This window comes from Triturus cristatus, chromosome 1_2 (genome assembly GCF_964204655.1).
Source record: "Triturus cristatus chromosome 1_2, aTriCri1.1, whole genome shotgun sequence".
Taxonomy (NCBI): Eukaryota; Metazoa; Chordata; class Amphibia; order Caudata; family Salamandridae; genus Triturus; species Triturus cristatus.
The window spans coordinates 859,687,490-859,715,337 of record NC_140580.1 but is presented as its reverse complement, the minus strand read 5'-3'; the positions used below and the strand labels follow the sequence as shown (position 1 = coordinate 859,715,337).

The window sequence follows — 27,848 nt, the reverse complement described above, 5'->3', positions numbered from 1 at the left end:
TCAGCATATGCTTGAGTGACATATTGCCAAACGTGTGACACTTCGAGTGACATTTTGTCGTGATAAAATGAGCAATGACGACCATGCAAAAAGATATATCAACAATTAATTACCTGTTGTGAGTAGTGAGGGGCTTGTAACTGCAGCAACCCCCCTAACATGAAGGTCAGAAGGGGGGACCCAGGGGGCGCTGAGCGCGAGCCAGTCTTCCCCCTGGGTGGTTTCGCACAATGGAGCGGCCACCCAGGTGCGGGGTAGGGGTAATTAGGGAGGCGCGAGAGGCGAGGAGATATTTAGAGGTGCTGTGGGGCGGGAAAGTCATTGTGTCCAGGGAGCGGGGAGGAAGGGTTTTGAATTTGCCACTTGCCCCTTTTGTCCCATTGCTGGCACCGTAATGGTGCTGCAGATCAGAGCTTATAAATTCTCCCTACTTCCACGGATAGAGTAATTTCACAGTCATGCGCACATACATTCATCATACGCTGGTGGGGCCCATTACACCAACATTCATTCTATTACTCTATTCACACTGAATATAAAGATAACTCCTTAATCAATCTGCATTTAATTTGAAGTCAATGCAATCAAATTGAATTGTCTCGAGTCATGATTTAAACAGTTTAAACGCATTTGAAATCTCAATAATATGACAAAGAAATAACCACCCGACACTGAAATTCAAACAAGAATGCTTTATCTAAATTAATTCATAAAGAAAGCTATTCAATTGCAAAATCATTATTCTCATATTTACCTATTCTGGCTAAATGTCGTACTCTAAGTTAGGACAGGTCTCTCAGTAAAGAATCAAAGTCTCTCGAGTCGCCGTGCTTTCAGTCAGCATCGATCCTCTTGAGCATAAGTTCAGGAAGAAGTGGCCTTAGACCCTCTCTAGTCTAGAAATATTTATACCTAAATTTACATACTAAAAGTTACAAACAAGCTCTAAATGTCCGTTGAGCAGAGCGAGCAGGAAAGGATGTCAGCTTGCAACATTAGAAAAATCTCCGCTCTCGGATATCTCAAAAATAAAAACAAGGAAATAGGATGTCCAAACTAGTTTTGTAACATCCATGGATGCTCTTCTCCGGAATTATATCACTTACAGTGAAGCCACCGCAAGTTTATCAAAAATGTTCATTTGTGACAATTGTTCTCCTCCAAGGATAATATCTGGCGAACATCCCAGAGTTGTCGTCCTTTCATAACTTTTAGCTCAGACAGAGGCCGAGGTCATGTTCAATCATATTCAGCGAGGCCTCTCTTCATATTTCATCTACTCAAATGCAGGCTGTAGATGTCGGCCATTTCTCAACAGGCCAAAATGGACAACTTAATTAAAAAGAAACATAAGACAACATTACTACATCGTATTGATTATACAGTGTTAATTCCCACTAATACCCTTATGTGTATGTATTTATCTAGCCTTTTGCGACATAAAGAAGCATTAAAGCATATTAATTTAAAGCGCAAACACATAACAAATAGCACTTTAGCCACACTTATTTAATTAATTTGCTCACTAACTTAGTTCACTTATTAATTTAGCCATGCAATTGCATTCCCACGTGTAATTCTTTCATTAGTAAGGTTGATTAATTAAAACACTCGACAAAAATTAATACTTAATAATTAATCTATTAGTAATTTTAATTATGACGTACAAAAATATAAGCTGATGTTCGGGTTTAAATAGAAAACCCTGCTCCAGCACTGGTGGGTGGTCGAGGGCGTCCCAGGAGGAGGTGCGCGCTGCTGTACGCGTGCTCTGTGTGGCGGGTCGGGACGACTTGCTGAGACCGGGTGTCACAGAGCAGGCGTGGTTGGGGATGGAGAGATGGCCCAGGAAGGCTGCGGGAGGCGTCGCGCTGGCGGTGGCGGTGTGTTTGTCGCCGCAGCACGAAGACGGCGGCGTGTGCATAGCGTCGGGCCAGGAGGGGGCCATGGAGGTCGGCGCTGAGGTTACGGTGGGACCGGCCGTGTCCCTCGGAGAGCCGGCTCCGGAGTCTCAGGTATGTGCGGCCGCCCGTAGCATTATAGGCGGGCGGCGCGCTGCAAGGGGAGGCAGGAGAGGGCGGTCCTTGAGCTCAGCTGGGAGGCGGGGGAGCGGCGTTGGGAGCCGGGCAGCCTCGAAAGTGTTGAGCGGCAGGCACGCTAAGCGGGCAAAGAGTGCAGAGGGACTCGCTGTGCAGGGTACATATTTGGAAGCAGCCCAGTCGCATGCCACAGAGCATACCGGTATAGCGTGGCAGGGGGGTGCTCAGTTCCTGAATTTGAATGGATGCCAGTATGTGCTTAGCCCTGCCACGCCGGTATCATGTTTATGCCCCCCCACTTGGCCTTTGGGGCCCACTCAGGCTGGGCCATCTGGTTTGGTGCCTCCTAAGAGTGTTAACCGGGCTCAGGGCGCCTTTTTCACAGATACCACTCCCAGGGAGGCAGGATTTTCTCAGCAAGCCGGGTCCCTGGGTGATGCAGAGGAGGCACGGTTGGCAGTTTGGTCCTCACAGATACCGGTTGCAGGACAGTTGGGATCACCAAGGGTTGGTGGCCAGCAGATTGTGGGTCATTTACACAGCCAACCTGTTGGAATGGGGCAGCATAGTGGATGGGTACAGCCAGGGAGATGGAGCAAGAGCCCACGGAGGGCCAGTGGATCTGGGTGAGCAGGGGTGGCACGCCTGGCACGCTGCGGGGTGGCGTGTTAGGGGTCCCCGGGGGCGCCTTGGGAGTTCCGGAAGAGACTAGTCAGAGCGGCTTGAAGACCACACTGTCGGTTTTGTCCCCACGGCAGACGGCTGGCAGGCGCACACTACAGAACGAGCACGCTGCGGCTCTGTCTGGGGGGCATGTAGAGGGAGGGAGATCTGGAGCGGATTTCCCTTCTAACACAGGCACCGCAGCTGCTCAGATGCATGTTGTTGGGAATTTGGTTTCTGGCGGAAGGAGATTTCTGGACCTGAGAAGGGGAAGGGGGTCATGGTGTGGTGAAAATGGCGATGCCGTGGTATTGGATAATGACAACGATGACTTGGAAGAAGGGGAACTGCGGGAGGGAGATGGTGGGGATGAACGGAAACAGTATGTAGCATCAGTGAGGGGTAAGAGGGGTGTGTCGGGGCAACACAGTGTGCTTAGTCTTTTGCAGCCGTCTCGAGCAGACCAAGCAAAGCTGAGGGACCATGCCACAGTCACCCCAATACAGGAGGAACATCAGGATATACAGCTCAAAGCCGCTCCGTTGCCAACAGGTACGGCAGGATGGTGGTCGGTTTGGCAAAAAGGGGGTGAACCGCATAACGCAACAAGGTCTATTGGTGTGGGGGAGGAGTTGGTTGGGGGTAAGGCTCCTGCTGGGGATGTGTGCCCTGGCAATGTGCAAGATGCTGCAAGAGTGGGGGGCATTGATAATGTTGGCAATGCACCGGTCACCGAGAAGGGTAAGGAGGTGACGCAGTCAGTAGAGGAAGATAAGAATATCCACAAAAAATTGCCGTACATGGGGATTGGTATGCCTTTAGGATCACATGTATCTGATAGGACCAAAAGCAGAATTTGGAAACATGAATTTGTGGATGTTTTTAAGTTGTTGCATCGAGATATACAGGCCAAAGAGGGGTCTAAGGAAGAAGAATTGGAGTTGGCCAGGCGCCCTAGGGTCCCCAAAACAATTGAAAACTGGACTTCGGCATTTCTTATTTATGCTAGTATATACTGTGAAAAATACCAGGACAGAGCGGTAGCATTGTTTAAATATATGGATATTATACGGAAAGCTCAGAGTTATTTTGGGGGGTATGCATGGTTGTCCTATGACGAGGAATTTCGAGCCCGTTTTAGTGTTTCCACTGATAGGCCATGGGGAGATGTGGATTCCGAGCTGTGGTTACAGTGGATGGCATCATCTCAGCCCCCTGCCACCACACACACGGCAAGTGGGTTACCAGTATCTTATCGGCCCTTTCCCTCTCGTCCCGCCCAGCCTGGGGCGGGTTTGGGTGGCAGGGGTCAGACAGTCATGTTTGGGGCATGTTGGAATTTCAACAGGGGTTTCTGCAGCCGGCAGTTTTGCAGGTACAAACACGAGTGCTCGCAATGCGGTGGCAGGCATCCCCTCACCCAATGTTTTGGTGGACAACGGTTTGTGGAGCAGGGAAGGGGACAGCGGGGTAGAGGGCAGGCTTTCCAGTTTGTATCAAAAGGCTCCTACTCCAATTAGGCTGGAGGTTTTGGGACAATGGTTGAAGGGGTACCCGGACTCTGTAGCCGCTAACAGATTATGGTGGGGTTTTAAGGAGGGTTTCCGGATAAGCTACCAAGGCCCACGTCAGGGTAGGTGGTCGGATAACCTGAAATCTGCTAAGGAATTCCCACAGGTGGTCCAACAGAAGTTGCAGTCCGAGGTAGAAGCGGGGAGGGTGGCTGGTCCTTTCGGTCAATGTCCCATGCGCAATCTGATTGTCTCTCCACTGGGGGTGGTGCCCAAAAAGAAAGCTGGGGAGTTCCGCCTGATACACCATTTGTCGTGGCCTGAGGGTGCCTCAATTAACGATTTCATATCGCCTGCGGACTCTTGCGTGTCTTACGCTTCAGTGGATGACGCCCTGGGTTTGGTACGCTCTGCAGGGCGGAACGCGCAATTGGCTAAAAGTGACATACAGTCTGCTTTTCGTTTACTCCACATACATCCTTGTGATTTTGAGCTGTTAGGCATGCATTTTCAGGGGGAGTTTTATGTAGATAAGATGCTGCCCATGGGGTGTTCTATCTTGTGTGCATTATTTGAAACATTTAGCACATTTCTACAGTGGCGTTTTATTCACATCACTGGTCATCCCCTGGTATGCCATTATTTGGACGACTTTTTGTTCATTGGAGCTCAGAACTCGGGGCAGTGTCAGGCGGCTTTGTCTGCTTTTCAGAGTATGGCGCAGGAGCTCGGTGTGCCTTTGGCCCAGGATAAAACGGAGGGTCCCAGCACTACCATGGTTTTCTTGGGTATTGAAATTGACACAGTGAACATGGTAGCACGGCTACCGGAGGCTAAGGTGCAGGAGATTTCTTTCTTTTTGACCTCAGTGATCGAAGCGCGCAAATTGGAGCTCAGGAAAGTGCAGAAGTTGTTGGGATACCTCAATTTTGCATGTAGGGTGGTGCGGGCTGGGAGACCTTTCTGCAGGAGGTTGGGGTTGGCCATGTCTGGGGTTTTTCTGACGCACCACAGAGTACGTATGTCTGCAGCCACTAGGGCGGATTTGAGGGTTTGGCTGCTGTTTTTTGGAGGACTTCAACGGCGTGTCTTTGTTTTTTGCAGACGAAGACATGGTCTGGCAAGTTCAGGTTTACTCGGATGCGGCTGGAGCAAAAGGATTTGGCGTTTTTTGGGAAGGGCGTTCATTGTATGTATGGGGTGATGAGTTTCAGAATAAGTCAGTTTTGTTTCATGTTGACAATCTAGCAGTGGTAGAGCTGATTAATCACCAGAAGGCCAGGGATTTGAGAGTTTTACGTTTGCTGCGTGCTTTCATGTTAAAATGTTTACAGCTTAACATTGTTTTCAAGGCACGTCATATTGCAGGTGTCAACAATTGTATAGCGGACTCTCTGTCTCGTTTGCAGTGGGAGAAATTTCGCAGGCTGGCTCCTGGGGCCGCACTTCACAAGACTCAGGTCCCACTGTGTGTCTGGGAGTGGGGGGGACTAAGAATTGTCGACTTGGTAGAGCACTCTGTAGCGGACTCTACGAGACGGAGCTATCGGCAAGCATGGAGCGAATTCCTCTGTTATGGTAACACGTGTGCTGACAGGGGAAGGATGGATGATGAACAGTTAGTTTTGGGTTTTGTTTTACACCTGATAGATAAAGGTTTTTCCCACAATACCATTTCCGGTAAATTGGCTGGGATTTCTTTTTACGGGCAATTGAGGTGGGGGAGGGACCCGGTAGGGGGGTACTTGTGAAGAGAGTTCTCAAAGGTTTAAGTAGATTAAAGGCTGGGAACAAGCAGTTACGCCGGCCGGTGACGTTTGATTTGTTACAAAGGATGCTGGGCCAGCTGCCCCTTTGCTGTTATAACGAGGTTGAATGCGGCCTGTTTAGGCTATGCTTTGTATGATTATTTTTTGGGGCATTTAGGGCATCCGAGCTGCTGGGTTTGCGGCATAGGGCGGGGATTAACAGCAAGGAGATTTTTCTGGAAGAGCACAGGTTGCGGATTTGGTTGCGGGCCTCTAAAACGGATCAGCTGGGCAGGGGTAAATGGGTTTTTCTAAATAGGTGTGGGGTGGGACAATGCTGTCCAGTGCGGGAATGGGAGGGTTTCAAGGCGTCTAGTTTCTTTTCTCCTGGGGCCATATTTTGTCATGCCTCAGGGAGGCAGATTTCAGTCGCACAATTGTTGGCAGTGATGAGGAAAGTGCTCGCCATGGTGGGGGAGAACCCTTTACTGTTTGGAACACATTCGTTTCGAATTGGGGCTGCAACAGAGGCGGCTAGATTGGGATGGGCATGGGCGGACATACGTCGGATTGGGAGATGGAAGTCCAAATGTTGCGAGAAATATGTTAGAAAATGAATTTTTTAGTGATATTGTGTGTCCTTTTGTTAACGTTTGTTTTTCTGCCTAGGTAAGACTTCGGGGCTGGTAAATGTGAAAAACTCAACTTGGATAATAGGACACTCCTTCGTAAAGTGGGCCGCTGTTTATGCTGAGCAACAGATTTGTGGGTGATCGCTTGGACTACAAAGTGCTAAACATGAAGTGGTTTGGAAGGGAAAAGGGGGAATGCGTTGGGGGGGAGTTAATTGCTTTGCTGGCCATGATGTGTTCCACCAAGGGCCCGCCAGACTTGCTGATTCTTCATTTGGGTGAGAATGATCTTGTGGCCTTGTCTGGGCTGACACTAATAAAATTGATGAAGCAGGATTTAACAAACATCAAGTCTAATTGGGCGGGCACCAAGGTGGTTTGGACTGAGTTCATAACGAGGATGCACTGGAAAGGAGCACGAAGCCACGCAGCGGTAGAGAAAGCGCGCCGGAAACTTAATAGAGCCATGAGATTGTTTTGTGAAGGAATGGGTATACAGGTTCTCTCTCATTCTCATCTCCGGGGCTCTGAAGGGCATCTTTTCAGGGATGATGGGGTACATTTGTCTACCATGGGGCAAGCTTTTTATTTGCTGGAGTTGAGGGACATGATTGCTCAAATTTGGAAGGAGAGCATTTGGTGCGCAGCTGCAAGATGCTAACAATTTTCAGTTGGGTGGGGCAGGAAAACTCTTATGTTTTCCTGGTTGGCGGGCTTTTGATGGGGGCGTGGGCAGACTGGAGCGGGATTGCCCATCCTCCAACGGGGGAGGTGGGGGACGCAGTCAGGGGAACAGGAGTCATTTAGTTGTTTTTGCTTGGGGTCTACCTTGGGGGTTAGGTTTTTATAGATGTCAAAGAAAATTTGGGGATTTGATTATCAGATGATGAAAAATGGTGTTTTTGAGAAAATTATATGTTTGGCACCTGTCTTAATAAAGTGGCCTTTTTTCCTAATAAAGAAGTGGTGGATCGTGAGTTATTGTGCGAGGGGGGACCCAGGGGGCGCTGAGCGCTAGCCAGTCTCCCCCTGGGTGGTTTCGCACAATGGAGCGGCCACCCAGGTGCGGGGTAGGGGTAATTAGGGAGGCGGGAGGCGCGAGAGGCGAGGAGATATTTAGAGGTGCTGTGGGGCGGGAAAGTCATTGTGTCCAGGGAGCGGGGAGGAAGGGTTTTGAATTTGCCCCACCCACCCTCCCTCTTTGTTTTCCTGTTTCTTTTAGGCGTTTTTTCCCTTTCCTGCTATGGTTTGTTTGTATCAGGTTTGGCTACTGCCAGGCTTGGGTTTTTTCTTTTTGCCACGATAAGACAGGTTTTTTAGGTTAGAAAAGTTTTTTCTGGTAGGCGGGTTTTTGATGGGGGTGTGGGCAGACTGGAGCGGGATTGCCCATCCTCCAACGGGGGAGGTGGGGGACGCAGTCAGGGGAACGGGAAATGAGAATGAGGGGGATTTATCAACAGGAGTCATTTAGTTGTTTTTGCTTGGGGTCAACCTTGGGGGTTAGGTTTTTATAGATGTCAAAGAAAATTTGGGGATTTGATTATCAGATGATGAAAAATGTTGTTTTTGAGAAAATTATATGTTTGGCACCTGTCTTAATAAAGTGGCCTTTTTTCCTAATAAAGAAGTGGTGGATCGTGAGTTATTGTGCGAACCAACTTGATGGTTAATACACTTGCCGGAGAGCTCTATGGGTAGCCTAGTCAAACATTTGACTAAGCATAAAATAGCAGAGTCCGTGGCAGTGGACGGATCAGGCCAAGATGGGCAGCAATGACAACAGTAGAGGGCAGGAGATAAAGTGATGATTGTGAGGTACACAAGTGCATGCGCGAAGAGAGAGGGCGGAAGAGAAAGAAATGATGTCACAATACAGAGAGGAGACCCTGCAAGGGCAGCGGCTTAATTAAACAAGTGCTTGTGTTTTCAGCTGATCCTAGTTTGTTTGCCAGCGACTAAAGAGGATCAGCTGAAAACACAAGCGTTTGCAAAGTACACTAGGATCGGATGAAAAGACACATGGTTGTTTAAAAACTGCTTTCTACCCAAATCTGGTTCAATATGCCCACTAACTTGCTGCTTTCCTTACCTGCGTCCCCGGGGAGTTCACGGTTCCTGCCTCTGCCTCGTCCATAGCCTGCATGCGAGGGGGGAAGCTCATGGGTCCTGCCTCTGCCTCGTCCATAGCCTGCCTGCGTGGGGGGAAGCTCATGGGTCCTGCCTCTGCCTCGTCCATGGCCTGCCTGTGATGGGGGAAGCTCACGGCTCACGGGTCCTGCCTCTGCCTCGTCCATGGCCTGCCTGCAAGGGGGGAAGTGCAACTGGCTCAGAGTGGAAGAAGGTGGCTCTTGGGCAGCCGCGGAGCACTGACTAAACCCGAAGGAGAGGCAGCGCCGTGTGTGCTGGAGAGGAGGGTGAGGGTTGGCACTATACAACAAGTATTTCTTAGTGGATTGAACGTGTGTTCTGTGTGTACTCACGTGCCTTCCATCTGTGTGCCCTGTGTTTGTATGGATGTAGGGCTGTGTTTTACGTATAACTGTGTGTGTACACAAAGAATGCAGGGGAGGGGCGCCATGTCTCCTGCTTAAGATTGCCCAAAGGCGGCGGTGGCGAGGTGTGTGCGCGCGCGTTAGGCAGCCGGGGATGCGGGGAGGGGGGTCGGCAGCGGCGGAGTGTGTGCGCGCGCATGTGCCTGTGCGTGTGCGTCTGCGCAAGCGCGTCTCAGAACCGCGTCCACAGACCCCGATGGCTGCGCGTGCCCTGGTCTGTCTCCCTTGGGAGCAAACACGGCAACAATAAGTCTCGGCGGCAGCGCTTTGCGCTGCAACGCCAGCGAGACCTAAAAAAGGAGGTCTATTTCTCAACTATAGCCAGGGTCACAGGAATTATGCGGCAGGGGAGGGTCAAATTATGTGGTAGGGTTGCACAAATTATTCTGCAAGAAAAGGCAAATTATGCAGCACATTGTCATAGTATTACCTAATTTTTTTCATTTTTAAGATTAACACTCCTTAGTTGTACATCATTATTACGAGTTTAACACCAAGTATAGCAATAAGCCTTTGCAAAGGGCCTTCCACTGCACAGCAACACATGTCTGCATTTTTCCAACTTTTGAACAATTGGAACTAGAAACAAAATTGTATTTGCTAAAAACATGCAAATTATGTGGCAAATGAAAGATGTGCAAAATGCGTCAATTATGCAAAACTTGCTGCAGCTGCATAATTCTAGTGGCCCGACTATAGCTGAGCCAAAGCAAGAAGGGGAATGGACTTGTAGTGCTTTCAGTATCAATCTGAACTACGTTCCTAATTCTTGTCACAAAACGTGACCAGTGTTGGTGATGCCTCTCTGATGGTGCGACCGTTCATGTCTTCAGAATCACATAGATGTAAAGGTTACCACGACAAGCGTCAGCAGATTAAAAAAATTATTAAAAAAGAAAAAAATAGTCTGCCGTCGTTGTAATCTTCATCCCATTTTCCATGCGTCTGCGAGTTTTTACAAAAAGCCTACCATGTACACAGATGGGTAAGCCGATCATATAGTCACTGCAATCAGGGCTGCTCCTATTCTATTGCTTGTGAAATGGGGTTACAACCGAGTAGATGAGCCACAAGTTACATATGCATTACCCGAGAATTAACCACGTATACCAAACAAACGGGAATAAAAAAATAAAAATAAAAGAAGAAGAAACAAAAGGAATTGTTTTATGAGAACACTGAAAATTATGTTAGTTTTCTGCTCCTAACCTTCACGAATAGAATACACTTGGTACTGCAGACCACTTGCACAGGAGATAAGAAATGCAGTCAGGTTGAGTCTAGTAAAAATCCTTAAAAGGAAACATCACACGAGCATCGTGCATCAGATTATCAGAATATATTAGCTTCTGGAAACTGGTAGCTTTATTTCGCAATAACTGCGTGGCTGTTACTTGTTTTGCATATAAATACTATTCATCTCCATCTAGGTCACCATCTCTCAACTGGTCCAGAGAACTGGTGCTCATTCTTTCTGCATGGTTTCATGGAGTCCGGAACGCCAGATACAGAGAGCAATAAAGATTATGATGTGAAATGGTAACCCATAACCACTAGTGTATCATCTGTTCACTTCAAAATGACTCCGTGATTAATGACTGGTGGAGGGAGCGGGGCTATGAAGGATGGCTAAGTTGGGTTAATGTTAAGACGGAATTCCGGTCTAAAGTTTCTTCTTTTCAGTACTTAAATTCAACAAAGACAATAACAAGGATTAAAAACTAAAGATGACTATGGGGAACTTAGTGTATTGCAGTACCTTGACCCGAAACTGAGAAAACAGCAGAGCACCCGCAGAATCTTTTTCATTGCGGACCGACTGTGTCCCGATTAAAGTCGACAAGGATGTATCCGGTAGTATTTTCAACACCAACCACACGACAAACACGCTGTCATTTTAGAGGGCTTTTTCCTTCAATTTTCTGACCTTTAGGATCTCGCGAGTCATGGAGTCACTGCGGAGGGAGATGGTCCTCCCCGTCCTCGAGTGCGGGTACAATGCCTTGCAAGAAGAGGGTTTTCTCCAGGGTGATCTTTCCTAAGAGGATAGACTTTTAATGAGAGCATCTAACTCAACTGTTAAATTACATCATGGGTTGGCCTAGTAATGTACTCCCGGGGGGGTGTGAGGGGGGAGGGGGGGGGGGGGGGGAGATTCAGCCTTACGGCCTGCTGCACTATTTGTGATGAACGCCGCTCGTTATCTGAACCCTGTTCCCCGATTCCGCGTCTACCACTCGGTGACATACTCTCTTTGTCCTCTCCATTCCTGGGTTAAAGCCCCTCTAAGACGTAGCGCGTGTGTAAACAAATGGTTTCTCTTGGCCCATACCTATTCATAAGGCTCTCTGTCCCGAGTGGCGGCCGCCGCCACTTGATACCATCACCGGCAGTTTACAGGCCTGATCTTTCACAACAATCTTATTTTTTTGTTTAGGAAGCATGGCGACTATTCCCTGCGGCACTGTATTTAACAAGTTGGTGTGCAGCTTTGCTAATAAGCAATTAAACTGCACTTTAAAATGCACAACATTATCGACAACATGACTTAATCCATTCTCCGGCGAGTCCTCAACACACATCAGCTGCCGGGCTGGTCGACACCCCTCTGCAGTGCAGTAGTGACCCTGGCATCCCTTACTGCAGAACCGACGCGCCGTTCACTACTCGAATCAAGGCCCCGCAGCCCTTCGAGAATAAACCCGGTAGACCTAACAATATGACCAATTTATCTACAGAGGTTACGAACGCAGCAGGTGAACGAGTGCAAGTAAACGACATTATTTAAGTCAAAACGTCTCTTGTGACGAAAATATAGACTGATAAAAGGGTGCACGGCATTCAAAATACCCCTTTCAGGACTTAAGGTGGTGGCTCAGTCCGACACAATGCCTGTGACGCCGGACGCGCGCGCGTACTGCGATCTGTATTCCCTCCGTAGCCATCGTTGACGAACTCGGTCATTCACTGGGTGTGGCTGCGCCTTTGGGAATGTTGCACTCGCTACACTATTGCTAGAATGTCTAACACTTAACCAGAGAATTCAAAAAAGAAACAAGCTCCCCACAATGCTAAATAATAGCACATCTCCGGAAAGGACCTTTAATTAACTCAGCAGGTCTTCCGGAGAGGAGCACTCCAATAGAATGAACGCGCAAAAGCTGGTCATGTGAAGCACGTTCACAGACCACAATCTGCTCGTGGGAAGCGCGTTCACAGACCCCGATGGCTGCGCGTGCCCTGGTCTGTCTCCCTTGGGAGCAAACACGGCAACAATAAGTCTCGTTGGCGGCAGCGCTTCACGCTGCACCGCCAGCAAGTCCTAAAAAGGTTTACTTTCTTTATCTAATCAGTTTAATAGGGACAGCTTAGAGAGACATCTTGATGACAAGCCCGGGATACAGACTGTTACTGGCCTGAGCGCAACACTTTCTGCAACATTAAAGGTAACTTTTTTATAGCCCCTTCTGGCTCCAGCAGCCTCTGAATAATGTAAATGCGATGCAATAGCCGCCACTGTACATTGCATTCTTCCTACCTCCCTATTTTACATCAGCCAAGATACTGGGGTCTGTTTTTTGCAACCGCTTGCAATGGTTACTTTATAAGACATCTGACAAGCTTAACAAAACTAGGCACAGAGCCTGCCAAGCAAAACTATCCTTTTAACGGCAGGAGACTATTATTGGTACCAGTGCAATGAATGTCCAGAGCATTTCACCTCGGGTATTAACAGGTACCTGCGCTTTGATACTTCGGTTTAAAGCACAAGAAAGAGAGCTATCAACTTACCGTTTGTGCAGGGTGTTTCCCAAATGCAACAGAAATGGTTTAAAAACAATGCGCACACCTACTGTTTTTTTGTAGCTGATCTATTCCAGGGCTTGCAGCTTTCGCTCTAGCATTGGAGAAGGTATTAACAATAGCACCTCCTTCATATCACATCACACATGAGTAACATTTGTTTTGGAGGTGCCCCACTTCCAATGCAAACAACCATTGGCATAGCCAATAGGTCTCGCTTTTGGGACCTTATAAGTGTTTAGGAAGTCAGTTCCAGGGTGAAGAGGAGGCAGGGGTGAGAACAGAGAAAAGGAAGTCAGCCCTGAGGTGAAGATGGGGATGGGGTAAGAACAGCGGAACAGCTGGTCAGTGTGTGGGTGAAGAGGAGAGAAGCGGATGGTTGTAAATAGAGGCGAAAGTGAAGAAAAAAACAAAGAAAGGGTGGTAGCACTGGAGTGAACCGAGGACACGGCAGTATGTGTGGAGACTAGTGAACAGAAATGTAGTAGTATGTCAGAGTAAAGGGGGGGTGCGACACAGAAATGGACAGGCACTTGTTGTGAAAGTGAAGAGGAGGCAGCGGGACATTATTACATCGAAAATAATCACGGGGATTAGAGGTTGAAAATACTCAATATGACGACAACTCCAACTTTAGTCCGCGGACGTTTAAAGAAATGCGTGTTCATGAATGAAATAAAAAGCCCGGCAGAACGTTCACAAGAAAGCGCTAAGGCTGCAATTTGCTCCCCCATCCCTCGCTCCACTATAAGTCATAAAGTCCAATGCCCATCAAATGCACTGGATTCCTCTGTACCCTTTTCAAACATCAACACATCGTTTGTACGCACTGGAAACAATAATCACATATCACTAGATTGTGAGAATCTGAAGCAACCTCAGGCTAAGACGAAGTACAATACAAAACAGTGATTAATAAATGCAATAACAGCTCCCCACGCCACCCCCAACATTTCCTCAGGATGGTGCCATTCGCTAGCACCTTAGCTAGCACGCTTCTTCTTTAACAAGCCACTTCAGTTGAGAATTAGAGATCGTGATAATTGCGCATGTCCGCCAAAGTCTCAACGTTCGTGTTCTGAACATCTGATTGTGATACGAACATATCCCCAGTAAAAAACTATTTACCAGGGCACTCAGGATCAGTCCCTCTCACCTGTGCATAGGCCGACGGCTGCTCCTCCTTCCTGCCTCTTAGTGCTCCTTCTCATGGGCAGAGGGTCCGGGGGCTGTGCTTGGGGGCTTCAGGCTCCTTTTCCGGGCCCGGATCCTCGCAATGGTTGCTGCACCGGTATAGTGGGGGTAATAAAGTCCACTGACACAGCTGTGGAAATAGCGGGTCAAGCTTCCGGAGGTTGCAGTGCGACAAGAACCACTGGAAGGGGTGAAGGGTCTGGGAGAGCTAGAGTGCCGACCTTGGAGCTGGGAAACCAAGGATCGCGCCTCGGGGTCCACTCCACATCCTGTGATTCTGGGCAAATCACTTTATCTCCCCGTGCCTACCAAAAAAGAAATTGAATGTGTCCTTGTGTAACATAACTGGTGCTCATGTAAAGCGCTCCAATAGGCGCGGTGCTATAAAAAAACTACAAAAAAAAGGGACAGCGACACTGTCACAGATGAGAACAAGCCACAGAAACAGAGTGCTAAGCATACCGAGAAGACAGAAGAGGCGACAATGAGTCCCCTTTCCCATAAGCAGGAGCCTGCTCCCGGAGCCTGATGGTAGGTGTAGTCACGCATTCATGACCGCTCCGCCAATCCAGGAACAGCGCTGTCGGTCGGCTTGCCTCGCTTGGAATGCTGGGAAGGCTAGCCCGTAATGGATGGCCATGCTATGGATTACTATTTTTAGACCTCGCACAATGGCTAATGTTAGCTGTAAACTGCACGCACTGGGACCTGTCACCCTGTAGACGTATTGTGTATTTGTGGTTCTTCGGGCGATGTAATTATACGTCTCAGCTAAAGTGTAATTTTTTTGAAAAGTAAACACAGTGAGAACGGACATACAAGTAGGACTACACGTAGGCAACGATTTCAATCGTTTAACTAAAATCAGGGCATTAAATTAGATGATAGAAGTAGCACGGGACGCAGAGGGATCTCTAAAAGCGGTGTGGACGAAGTAATTAAGGGCATGGCTTAAAAGACAAAAAACGATTGCTTAATCTTCACATGCCTTAAAAAATACCAAGCGCTGATCACATGCCGCACCTGGCACACTAAAAAAAAAAAATCATGCGAGTGGTGCACGGCGTGCGCTCTGCACTAATTAACAAGCAGCAGCTGTTTTTGGGAGTGGTGCGTGTGTGAGCGCGCAGACTTCACTTTTCAAGCACTGCACTCGTGCTTGTGGCGCGCCGCTGCTCGCTCCCGCAAGGTGGATGCCGCCACAAGCACGAGTGCAGTGCTTGAAAAGGGAAGACCGATGGCTAAAGGCCCTCCTAGAGCACCGCATGCGCGCTGCCTAGGCGAGACCTAAAAATTTAATGGTGTAATGGTGACAAAACGGCATACAAGTCTGTTTTCAGCATTCCATGACAACTACAGGACTATGCTTCGACGCCTCGTCAGGGGTAGTAAGCGCTATATAAATGCAAATCTGTTTTCCTCTTCTACCCCTCCACTATCTTTCTCAATCCAAATAACTGACTAGCATATCTACCACTCAAATTACTTCCATATTTCACTATACTAATTTACCACTAATCCTTTATCGGTTCCAGAATAGCGTGCTATTCACCGAAAAAGTGATATGATGTCTCGTTAGGTTAAGTAAGCACTATATAAATGCAATTACAATACAATTAAAATACAATATATATTTTTTGTTATAATAAGCACAAACAGGCATACATGTTTTCTATGTCCATTGTATGTTACTTCTGTTATAAGGTGGTTGTGCACGGTTCTTTCTAGGCCGCGAAGAAGATTGCCTTTCTGAAACGTGTTGCCCATGATATTCTTGAAACTTGAAACACTGTGGAGTGCAAGATCATTTGTGTCCTCAATTGGCACATTCTTTTGTTGAATTTGAATGGGACCCGCACATATATATGAAACCTGTGATTGGCATGACTGACATCACTAGAGTTGGGAGGGGCTAGAATTTGTCTCAGTATATTTTTTAACATAACAGTTGTTCTTTTAGTAATTGTTTAGCAATTTTTGACAGCTGTAATATAATTTATTTCTTATTGTGTTTGTTGTTTCAATTTATATTTCAAAAGGGGCAAAGTACCCTGTGGTGCTGGAACAATATTTAGAGTGGGGGTGCTGCCATCAGTGTTATTTCACTGAAGTCATAGGGATTGTGAAAATCCCAAGAGTCACACCAAGAACAAGTATAGCAAATGTTCACACCCATTACGCAGGAGAGGGGTAAGGGAGTGCCATGTAGTCTGTGGTGCATTTTGGAGCACACTGTCATAAATATATTACTAAAGCTTGATGTGGATGCCCACTGCCATCACATTTTCAATTGTAATGACCAGAAAATTCATTTTGAAATTCAGTTTTACTGCTAAAATTATATAGCGCACAAACAATAATGTGTGAAAATCGGTTTCAGCAAATATTTATAATTTGCACATCACCAAGTTAATTGTATTGATTTGTTTTGATCCTATCAACACATTTATTAATATTACACTTCAGAATTACAAATAAAAATGATCTCTATTAACTCCAAGAACAATATGAACCGACCGGTTGGCCAGTCTCCTATGACACAAACGTCTTGGGTTAAAGATAGAGAGTTTGGCTAATGGGACATTCAGTCACAAATGCAGAGAAGTATCCTGTCCTTTATATTGAAAAAACATTATACCCTATGCCACTCATAATATGGTGGACGGGATACCTGTTACGAGCATCCCATCTGCCAAACTCTAAACTAGGCCCATGGTCATTCCAGCTCACCTTTAATGTAAGTCTACCTACAGTGTTTTGGACCATTTGTAGCCTGTAAATTATGTTGGATGATAGTTCCTGATAAATGCCATTACAATAGTGCAGACTACAATTAATTATGCAGCCTACCACCAAGGGCCGATGTGTGGCTGAAACCCATGTTTAGTTTAGCCAGTTGGAAAAAAAATAGTTGCCTTTCACCTTTTCAATTTGTATATTCAGTGCAAATTCCTGATGAAAAAATAAAGTCAAGGATTTTTTATAGAGCTGGCAAAGTTTGTAGATTGACCCAGATAAAGGAAAGTGCCCCTTTCTGACATGGTTACCCCCCACTTTTTGCCTGGTATTTGATGCAATTTTAAAAGAAGTGCACTAGGTTCCTGATATCCAGGTCCTCAGTGTCAGATCTCTTTCCATAAAACTGTGCAATTGTTCCCCTAAATGGCAATACCTTTAGCACCCCCGTAAGTCCCTAGATAATAAATGGTACCCCTAGTACCTAGGGCCTGAGCACTAACAAAGGCATCTCAGGGATGCAGCATGTATTGTGCCACTGTAAGGAACCCGTCACCACACTCATGCAGACTGCCATTGCAGGCTACATGACATGGTGCAGACAAAAGTGAAGACACAATATGGCACACCTCCTATGTGCCATGCCTGCAAACACTGCATGCAATATATTGTATTGTATTGTAATTGCATTTATATCGCGCTTACTACCTCTGATGAGGCGTCAAAGCACTTTTTCTTTTTTAAATATTTTTATTGATGCATGTTACATGTTACAAGTAGCACATTTTGATTTGCAGTTGTAATTATTGACAAAGACAACAATGAAATCCGAAGAGGTTCTACACTTATTAATTAATTCACTTATCACTTCACAACTAATTTACATTTAATAATTAATAATTCATAATTCATAGTGCCACGTGCAATTAATCCAATACCATTTCCGTAACATTCCCTCATGCACGGTTCTGTGGGTTTTTTGAGCCCCCCTCCCTCCCCTCCCACCCCAGGGTTGGCCATCTGTTTAGATATAGTGTAATACTTTTATGTCGGGGGCACTAAAGGGTGCCAATCCGAAAGTGACTTAAGCACCTGCTCTTATCTCTCGAGCCACCTGGTCAATGGTTCCCAGATCTTTGCACATTTCGAGCGAGCCGGAAGCCCTCTTTTCCCATATATAGCTCTTTCAAAGTTATAGTTCGCCACTAGTCGTGTTAACCACGGATGATACCTAGGGGGGGGATGGGTCTAGCCAGGCTGAGGCCAGGGAAAGTCGATATACAGCCATACCTATAAAGATCAGCTGTTCTCCCGGCTTCCCCTGGCTTTCCTGATCAACCCCAAGGCAGATTAGGGCTGATGAAAAACGTATATCCCTCTCTAGCACCTCCTTAAAAAATGTAGTTATTTCCAGTTTCAGGCTATTCAGTGAACCGCAGGAGGCTAGCATATGATCGAGATCAGCCTGATACACACAACATCGGGGGCAAGAGGTCCCCTTCCCTGTTCCCCATTTAGAAATTCTTTTCGGCGTATAGTAAAGCGAAAAACAGGTTTTATAATATTGCGCTTGAAGCCGTGCTGGTATTAAAAGATTCTGTGCTAGTTCAGTTGAGTGAAGAAATAGATCCTCTGAAATATCTATTTCCTCTTTCCACTTACTAGCCCGCAGTCCCAAGTCATCCGGAATTAAAGAATTGAGGGAGTTATATTCAGCTCCTATAGATGGATGATTCTGCCTCAAATTATCCATAATGGGGTTATTAATAAAGCCTAGCGGGCCACCAAATTTTTTGTTTAGGAAATCGCGTATTTGCAGATACTTGTAAAAATCCCTCCAGTCTAATTCGTATTGTTCTTTCAGGGTTTTGAAGGAGGCTATGTTGGTGAGGGAATAGAAATCGCCGAGTTTAGACAGGCCTTTAGCATGCCATCCTTTACTTATTCTATCATTAAAGATTTCGGGCAGATTAGGGTTGTTATAAATTGGTGAGTAATATTTCAAACGGCCTAGTCCTAGCATTTTACGAACCCCTTTCATTACTTTATGACCAGCAGCCAGCGTATTAAAACGTACCTTTTTTATAGTCAAGTCATTCAGAAACTTCCAAGCCCATCCCCAAGCATCTTTGCCCATAATGAGTTCAATTGGTGTGGGTATGTTCACTAGGAGGTTATCTAACGGTCTGTCTGCAAACAAAGTGTAATTATACAAAAGAGTGGTTGCCCAGTAGTACAGTCTGATGTTTGGATAAGCCAGTCCGCCCCTTTCCCTTGGTAGGGAGAGGAACTTATATGCTCTTCTGGGTTTACCATAGGACCGAATAAATCACGAAAACAGGTCTTCGATCTTTTTTCAAATGGCCCTCATAAAATACAGAAACTTAGGAAACTTAGGAAAAATACATTTTAATTATTTTGCATCGTCCAATTATCGATAGATGCAAATTGTATAGTCGCCTTAATTCAGGTTTGATTTTGTCTACCAACGGGTCAATGTTGCAATCTGCTATTTTCTCAACACTGGCCGTGATATTTACTCCCAGATATGTAGCACTTTCCACCTGCCTAGGGTCGTCGCCCATATTGACATTTTTGCATATGATCTGAGTTTTGGATCTATTAAGAGAATATCCGGACAATAGTCCATATCGTGTCGCCTCTAGTTCAACCTCTACCATAGATGTTTCGGGGTTAGAAGGCACCAGCGCGATGTCGTCGGCATATGCCAATACCTTTGTTTCCCAACCTTGAGTAGTAATGTGGCTGATCCTTTGATTAGCTTCCAGAACCTGTAGAAAGGGGTCGATATATTCAGCAAATAGAAGGGGTGAGCTGGAGCATCCATGGCGTGTGCCACGTGTTATTTTAAAGGTGTCGGTAAGTGCGCCATTTAAAAATAGTTTAGCGGTGGGTTGAAAGTATATCATCTTAAATGCCTGTATACGTCGCTGGCCAATCCCTACCCTTGACAGAGGCTCCCATAAAAAGGGCCAGGAGACTCTGTCAAAGGCTTTCTCAGCGTCAAGTAGGATGAGTGCTATGGGGTCTCTTGTAATATGAGCTGCATCAAATAGCGAGATAGTTCTCCTAATATGATCTGCGGTACTACGTCCAGGGATGAATCCATGCTGCCTTGGTGATATGACTTTGTGTATTACCCCAGCTAATCGAACCGCTAGTATTTTAGAATAGATTTTGCTGTCCGCATTTATTAATGTTATGGGGCGGTAAGAGACTGGATCCAACGCTGATTTGTGTTTTTTCAGAAAGACGATGATTTTGGCTTGTGACCATGATTCTGGTGGTTTCCCCCCCTTAAAAACATGTGTGAGTAAAGGATATATGGCCTCTTTCAGCTCTGTAGAGAATTTTTTATAGTATTCAGCAGGGATGTTATCTAAACCTGTGGCTTTGACATTGGAGAGGCTATTAATACACAACAGAGCGTCCACCCATTGGGGAGGCTCTTCAGGTAAGTCCTGGTCATCTTGAGATATCTGCTCCCTTGAATTTGATTCAAGTAAGTCGTGATATCATGTAAGTAAGGTTTGGTGGTTTTGTGATATAGATCTTGATAATAAATTAAAAAACTCTTTGCAAATGCCTTCTGGGTCGGAGACTATGGTCTGATTAGCATCTTTTACTGCGGTAATAATATTCCTAGTGGTTTTTTGTCTGGCCCTAATTTGCGAGATGATGTCCGACCTGCTCGCTACACTCATAGGCCTCCTTTCTCCAAGTCTCCAATCTACCTGCAGCCCTTTTGGCTATTACTTCCATGACTGCTGATTTAGCTGACATTATTTTGACCAATGCCTCTGCAGGGTCATCTCCTTCTCTGTGCGCAGTGATTAAGTTTTGTTCTGCAGAAGCTAGTTGAACTTGCAGAGAATCCAGTACCTGGCGTTTTTTCCGATTTAGAGCAAGCGAAAAGCTCAGCATCTCTTCCCTTATAGCAGCTTTCAGTGCGTCCCAGACTACTTTTATACCCGCACTACCTAGATTTTCCCTGATAAATTGGGGGATCCATTGCCTCATATAATTACAGTACTCATCATTTAGCAATAAGGACCGTTCAAACGTCCAACAAGCCATATCTCGATTAACCACTACTCCCCCTCTTATTTCCAAAACTAAGGGATTGTGATCCGAAATACTGTGTGATGCCTTTTCTATTGTACATGTATGAAGAATAGAATGAGATACATGATGTAGTCTAATATCACAAGCTTATTGTGTGGAAAGGAGTAGAAAGTGTAGCCGGGATCTGTGGGTTGTTGTGAATGCCAGATATCCATAAGCGCCTGTTTTTGACTTAGTGCACTGAGAGCCTTGAAAGCCTTAGGTTTCCTACCGCTATATCTCCAATTTTTATCTGACAATATACTTTGATTGGCGGGCAAGTTTATGTTAAAATCACCACAGATAATAATAGGTAGGGGCCACTCAGCCAATTCATTATTCAGATACTCAAAGATTGTGGGGTCATCAACAATACTGCCATAAACCGTACATGGGGTAAATAAATCCCCACTTTCCCTATGGCATTCCGTAATAACCCACCTCCCATCTTGTCAAAGTACTTTTTCAACGAGAAGCATGCTACTCCAGAACCCATAAAGGATTAGTGGTAAATTAGTATAGTGAAATACGAACGTAAATTGAGTAGTGGATATGTTAGTCAGTTATTTGGATTGAGATGGGTAGTGGAGTAATAGAAGAGGGAAAAAAGCTTGCATTTATATAGCGCTTGCTACCGCTGATGGTGTGTTGAGGCACTTTTTCGGCAAGTAGCATGCTACTCCGGAACCCATAACGGATTAGTGGTAAATTAGTATAGTGAAATATGAAAGTAAATTTAGTGGTGAATGTGTTATTCAGTTATTTGGATTTAGAAGAATAGTGGAGGGATTGTCATACACTTACCATGCGCCTGTGGGAGTGAAACGCTGTTGCTTCCTCGGTCCGGATCGAACTGACTGAAGTTCCGGACTACAACTCCCATGAGTCCGAGTTCTGCTTCCTGTTCCAGTAGGAGGCGAAGGACAGAAGGATATCCGGCCGGAATCCTTGAAATTGCAGCTTTGTGAACAGGTCGAGGCAGATTATTCGCTCCTGCCGCTCGAGCGTCTTCCAGTGCCTGGAGCAGTTTCGGAGCCCTGTGTTTGTCTGCTCATCTCTGGGTAATGTATGCAGGTGGTGCGCGGGTTCTTCCTGTGTACCTTTTTGTTCTGGACTCTTTGCCGTGCTCTTTACAGCCTCTGCATACATTGACCAGCCGTGTCCAAGGCTGTAGCTTCTTGTTTCATTATTCACATTTCCTGCTTGTTGGGCACCACTAATACCTCAAAGAGAGGTTCTGGTATTCGTTTTCTTTACTCAGTAGAGTCTAATCCATTAACATACCTCAAGGAGAGGCTCTGGTACTCATTTCAATTAAGAGGAGTCTGCATCTATTTCAAACCTCAAGGAGAGTCATTGTGTTACTGTTGAGACTCAGCTGAGTCTGTGTTCACCCTGGGATATAATGCTGCATATATTATCATTGTGACTTTTGCTTTTCCTTCCACTGCATGGGTGGGAACAACCCTGCAGGTCTGTACTTTGTGTGACTTGCTAATCTTTATTAGGGTGGATGGCACGGATCTATTGAGGCTTTAATTTATTTTCTCTATTGCCATTTAACAGAGGAGGATCTTTGGTGAAGTATCTTCTCTTCACCTCTGACGCTGGGCATTTCATACCTTTGGGTAGGTACAGGAAGTTCTTCTGAAGGTCATACATATATAGCAAGACGTATTGAGGATGCTTGTTTCTGAGCTTGTTTGTGCCTTCTGTGTATTACAGGATTAATCCTTATGAATCTTAATTGAATTAGAAAAAGGACGTTTTGTTATGCAGCTTGCCTTTCTTTTCTTTACAGGTATAAAGAAGTCCTTACTTAAGTTTGCATTACTGTGGTGCTGGTAAAGATAGCTAATGTGTGCATTTCTCTTCTTGGTCTCCTTCCCCGCTGTTCCCTTCCTTCCCTCACTTGATCCGATCAAGATTCTGTGTTTATGATTACGGCAGAATTGAGATGATCAAGAGGTGGATCCTAATTGAGCATCAAATCGACTCCGAGGTATTCATTGATGACAGAATAATCTGCCCACGTTTTCTAACCTCCCGGTCGATTGGATGCTTAACTATTTCCACCTCAGATGATGTAATCGCAGCCTTATAATTGGTACAAACTGAATTAGCTGCATCAAGAGAACAAACTGCAGCTTTGCAGGAAAAGGGTGGATAGGATACAGAGGAATCCCTTTGACGCAACAGGTAGCCGTGTTCAGGAAGGGTTTATATGGTCAACAAGATGTTCCACATCGGCATCTGCCCCTATTACAGTAGAAATGCCGGTTCAGATACCATTAGCGGTCCCAGAAAGGTTAAATGGGGATCCTGCCAAGGTGCAGGTGTTCATGACGCAGATATTATTGCATTTTTCTTTGTTTTCTGAAAGTCTTTGCAACAAATCAAGCCAGAGTAGCGTTTGTGATTTCTTACTTGGTTGGGGATGCAGCGCAATGGGCTGTTCCCTTGGTCAGAAAGGATGATGCTTTATTGTATGATTGGGATGGGTTTCGAACAGAGATTGAGCGCATGTTTGATCGCAAAGCCTCTACATTCACGGCGGATAGAGATCTGTTGGAGTTGAGACAGGGTCACAAGGAGCTGGTGTGGTATATCACCACATTTCGGAGACTGATAGCTGAAACCCAATGGCCAGAGGAAAAACAGGCCGCACTGTTTTCCCAAGAGTTAAAAGAAGAATTGAAGGATGTTTTAGCACAGATAGATCCTCAACGCATCTCTTGTCTAGACTTAATTAACCTGACCTTGCAACTGGATCACAGGATTAATGAACATAAGGGGTAAAGCAAGAGGGGGGAGTTTCCTACTCTTTGGTATGATAAAGGCATCACACAGGGGGGGAGAGGTCCGGTCACTCCCGAACCGATGGATATAGGAACAGTAAGGGGTTCATTAACGAATGAAGAGAAAGAACTTCATAGGAAACTAGGTCTGTGTATATACTGTGGCAGAAAAGGGTAAATATAGGGGAGATCAAAAGACCCCGGCTATCCTCCTTAAGGGGTCGGAAAACTAATACGCACTGGGTTGGTGGTATGGTATCCCAAGGGCAAGGTAGAAATCCCTTCTGTACATCAATCGGTATGCACCTTTAAGGAGCATTTTGATCTGGACATCCAGTTGGTTGATGGTTCTAGTTCTCATAAGATAAAAGCATTGTTGGATTCTGGGACTACGGGGTTGTTCATGGATGAAACACGGGTGAATCAGTTAGGAATTACAACTGAAAAGAAGACAGAATTGGAAATAGTTTTTGCTGTTGATGGGAGAAAGCTTGAATCAGGACCGATACGATGGCAAACGCACGAAGTAGAAATGACAAGTATGGGGTCTCATGTTGAAAGGATTGCATTTAATATCATCAAGGCTCCACAATATGGCCTTATATTAGGACTCCCTTGGCTACAGAAACACAATCCTACCATAAATTGGGAGAAGAAGACAGTTGTTTTCGAGTCGATATTCTGTATGCTCTATTGTGTAGTTCAGATGCCTTTTCCGTTGCATGAGTTGGTTATGGAACATGCAATAGCTACAACCGCTGAACAAGATACTGTGCTACCTGAGCTGTACCAAGAGTATCATGAGGTGTTTTGTGCCAAGAAAGCAGAAAGGTTGCCACCGCATCGACAATACAATTGTCAGATCGACCTAGTCCCAGGGGAAGTGGTGCCGTGTGGTCGCATCTATGCCCTTTCAGAAACCGAGAACGAGCATATGAAAAAGTATTTCGATGCCTATTTAGCCGATGGGAATATCCAGCTGTCCAAATCCCCCGCTGCCTCTACTTTGTTTTTCCTATCCAAAGCTAATGGAGAGTTGAGAATTTGCATCGACTTTAGAGCGCTCAACCTAGTGACCGTTCAAAACAGATACCCCCTTCCACTGATCAGTGTTCTCTTGGATCAAGTAAAGAACTCAGTCATTTTTACTAAACTTGACTTACGTGAGGCTTACCATCTAGTGAGAATGAGACAAGGCGGTGAATGGAAAACCGCCTTCCGCACCAGGGATGGGCTATTTGAATACCAGATGATGCCCTTTGGTCTCTGTAATGCCCCGGCGGCATTCCAATATTTCCTGAACTAATTTTTGAGAGAATATTTGGACATACACCATTGTCTATATTGATGACATATTGATATACTCTCCCAACACGAAAATCCACAGTGAGCATGTGAAACTGGTATTACAGGCTCTGCAGGAGAACAATCTTTTCTGTAAACTCAGCAAATGTGAGTTTCATGCTTCTCGAGTTGAGTTTTTAGGAGTGATGTTATCTGAACAGGGGCAAGAAATGAAGATCAAGGTGGTACAGGATTGGCCTGCTCCGAATACTGTCCGTGACATACAGTGTTTACTGGGCTTTGCCAATTTTTATTGTCGATTTATCGATCAGTTCTCTAAGATTGTGGCACCTATAACCTGTTTGTTGAAGAAGAAAACTAAATTTGGGTGGACTGAAGAAGCACAACAGGCCTTTGAACTGTTAAAAATCAGCATTTACCTCTGCCCCTATCTTGGCACATCCTAACCCTGAGAAGCCTTACACCGTAAAAAAGCAGATGCTTCTGATGTGGCGATAGGAGGAGTGTTATCTAAAAGCGATCCTGATAATGGGCTGTTACATCCCGTAGCATATAGGTCTCGAAAACTCAATGACACAGAGCAGCATTATACTGTGGCTGAAAAAGAACTTCTGGCCATAAAGGAGGCATTCAAAGAATGGCGTCACTATTTGAGGGGAGCAAAACACACCTTCACCGTATCTAAAGACCACGGTAATCTACAGTACATGAGGTCAGTGTTGTCTCCCAGACAATTGAGATGAATGCTCTTCTTTGAAGAATATCAGTTTGTTCTCACTTATAGATCAGGGAAGGACAATAGGAAGGCTGATGTATTAACTAGACAAGACATTCCGACTTCACCCAGTGAGAATCCAATTCAAGCCGTAATCAGCCCAGAAAAAGTTGTATGTTTGTTTGTAGGAGAGTAGGGTCTGCTATCCTATGGTCACCCCAAATTTTTGCTTTTTGCTTCATTGGTTTTTGACATATTGAGGCTGTGGGCCTGCTAATCAGACCCCCAGCCTGCTGTTCTCTCTAACTAAATTAACACTATGCACCCTAGGTGCATAACCAATTGGAATTGGATCACCCTGTGAGCCCCTGTACCAGTGTACACTAGGTACCCAGGGCATTGGTGTATCTAAGGCCTACCAGGGGCTGAAGCATGTATTATGCCACCCCAGGTCTGGCCTAACAAATTTGACACAACTGGCTGATCACTCAGCTGGGGTAAGGTGGTGTAACCACCTCTTACTTAGGTGTAGTATGCCTATACCTAACCTTAAATGGGACACCTGGTAACCTATAAGTCACTCCTATGGCAGGCCTTAACAATCCTGAAGGCAGAGTGCTTGGTTCCATGTGAGATGGTGCTCTGGCATGAGCTGAGCCTGTCTTTAGTGGTCGGAACAACTTCCTTCTACCGTTTCCAGATATCGTCATACCATATACTCTTAAGTGCATTATGAACCTCGCGGTTAAATGCTATCTTTGGTTTGGCTTTATCAAAACATGTCGAGTAAGGTGTCATACGAATTGGAATACTAACCCCTCGCCAATTCTGGCGACGGGGTTAGCATTCCACCCTTCTAGAGGGGCACGACATGTACAGTACCTGAAACCCGGGTAAAATCAGACATAGCCTCAGCTCCACAAAATGGATGCTGCCACCACAGACACAAGTCTGCCCTCCTGCTGCTGGGAGTCCTTCCAGCTTGGGAGACGTGGACAAAGGGTTTCCTGCCAGGGGAGGTGCGAGCACCACCCCAGACAGGATTTTGTGTATTGGTCAGGTAGGGCTTGAAAGGAATCAGACATGCCTGAGGCTCACAAGGAGCCTCGGTGCATATGCCAGTTCAAACCGGTCCTGGGGCACACCAGCCCCGGACCTGGGGCGAGCTGGACAAAGGATTGGGGGTGTAACCACCCCCCTTCCTGGTCCCACCCTTAGGGAGGGACCTAGCAGGTAGTCCGGCCCCTAGAATCCGCTTAAAGGTAGGAGCTGTGTCCTAAGACTTCAGACATCCTGGAATCAACTTACTACAAAGAAGAGGACGGGAACTTCGACGCTCTGCTGCACAGAGGACTGAAGGAAATCTCCCCTATGGTCAGGGAGTGACCATCTTGCTAACGCAAGCACCAACCAGCTATTTGACGTCTGCTTTGCCGCCGCCTCCCGCCCGAGCCCAGAGCCCGACAAGACCTGGACCTCCAGACCTCTCGCCGCCCGATCCACAGTCCCTGAAAAGAAGGAACCCGTGGAGGCACCGAGACACGTGGAGCCAGCCATCTTGGAAGACCGACGACAAGCTGCAAGCGCAACGACAGAGGCTCCCTCCAAGTTGTACTTTGGGTCCTGAGAAGCCCAACCACCTAGCAGCATCTGCACCAAAGGTGAGCCCTCCAGCATCTCCACGATCTGCGTGGGGCCCCTCTGCACTTTGCATCTCGACGCGCCTGCCCGGTCCCTGGCCCGTTGGCTAGTGGCCATTTTGGCGACGAAACTTGAAATCAACGACGCTGGTCTGGTTGCTCCAGACTGGCCCCAGCTGCTCTCCAAAAGAGCAGCCCCTCTGACCTTGCTGGTCAGAACAATCAGCTTTCTTGAACTTCCACAACTCCTGCCCTTGCCAAGGCTTGTTTGCTTCTTTCGAGTCGCCGACACCGCCGACAGCGAGAGCCTGCGTGGGACAGCCCGTGACTCGACTCCTGGACGTCGTCGACCTTCAGGGACCACGTGGCTGCGGAGACAAGCTACA

At 46.2% G+C, this 27,848-nt stretch overlaps 1 long non-coding RNA gene across 1 annotated transcript; it reads right to left on the bottom strand.

Moving 5' to 3' along the window:
- Positions 1-677: 677 nt before the first annotated feature.
- Positions 678-21,867, bottom strand: LOC146868168 (uncharacterized). Its single transcript, XR_014962425.1, has 2 exons — positions 21,809-21,867; positions 678-1,332 (listed from the first exon to the last, which is right to left on the bottom strand). It is a non-coding gene; the product is annotated as an uncharacterized LOC146868168 (long non-coding RNA).
- Between the last annotated feature and the right edge of the window lie 5,981 nt (positions 21,868-27,848).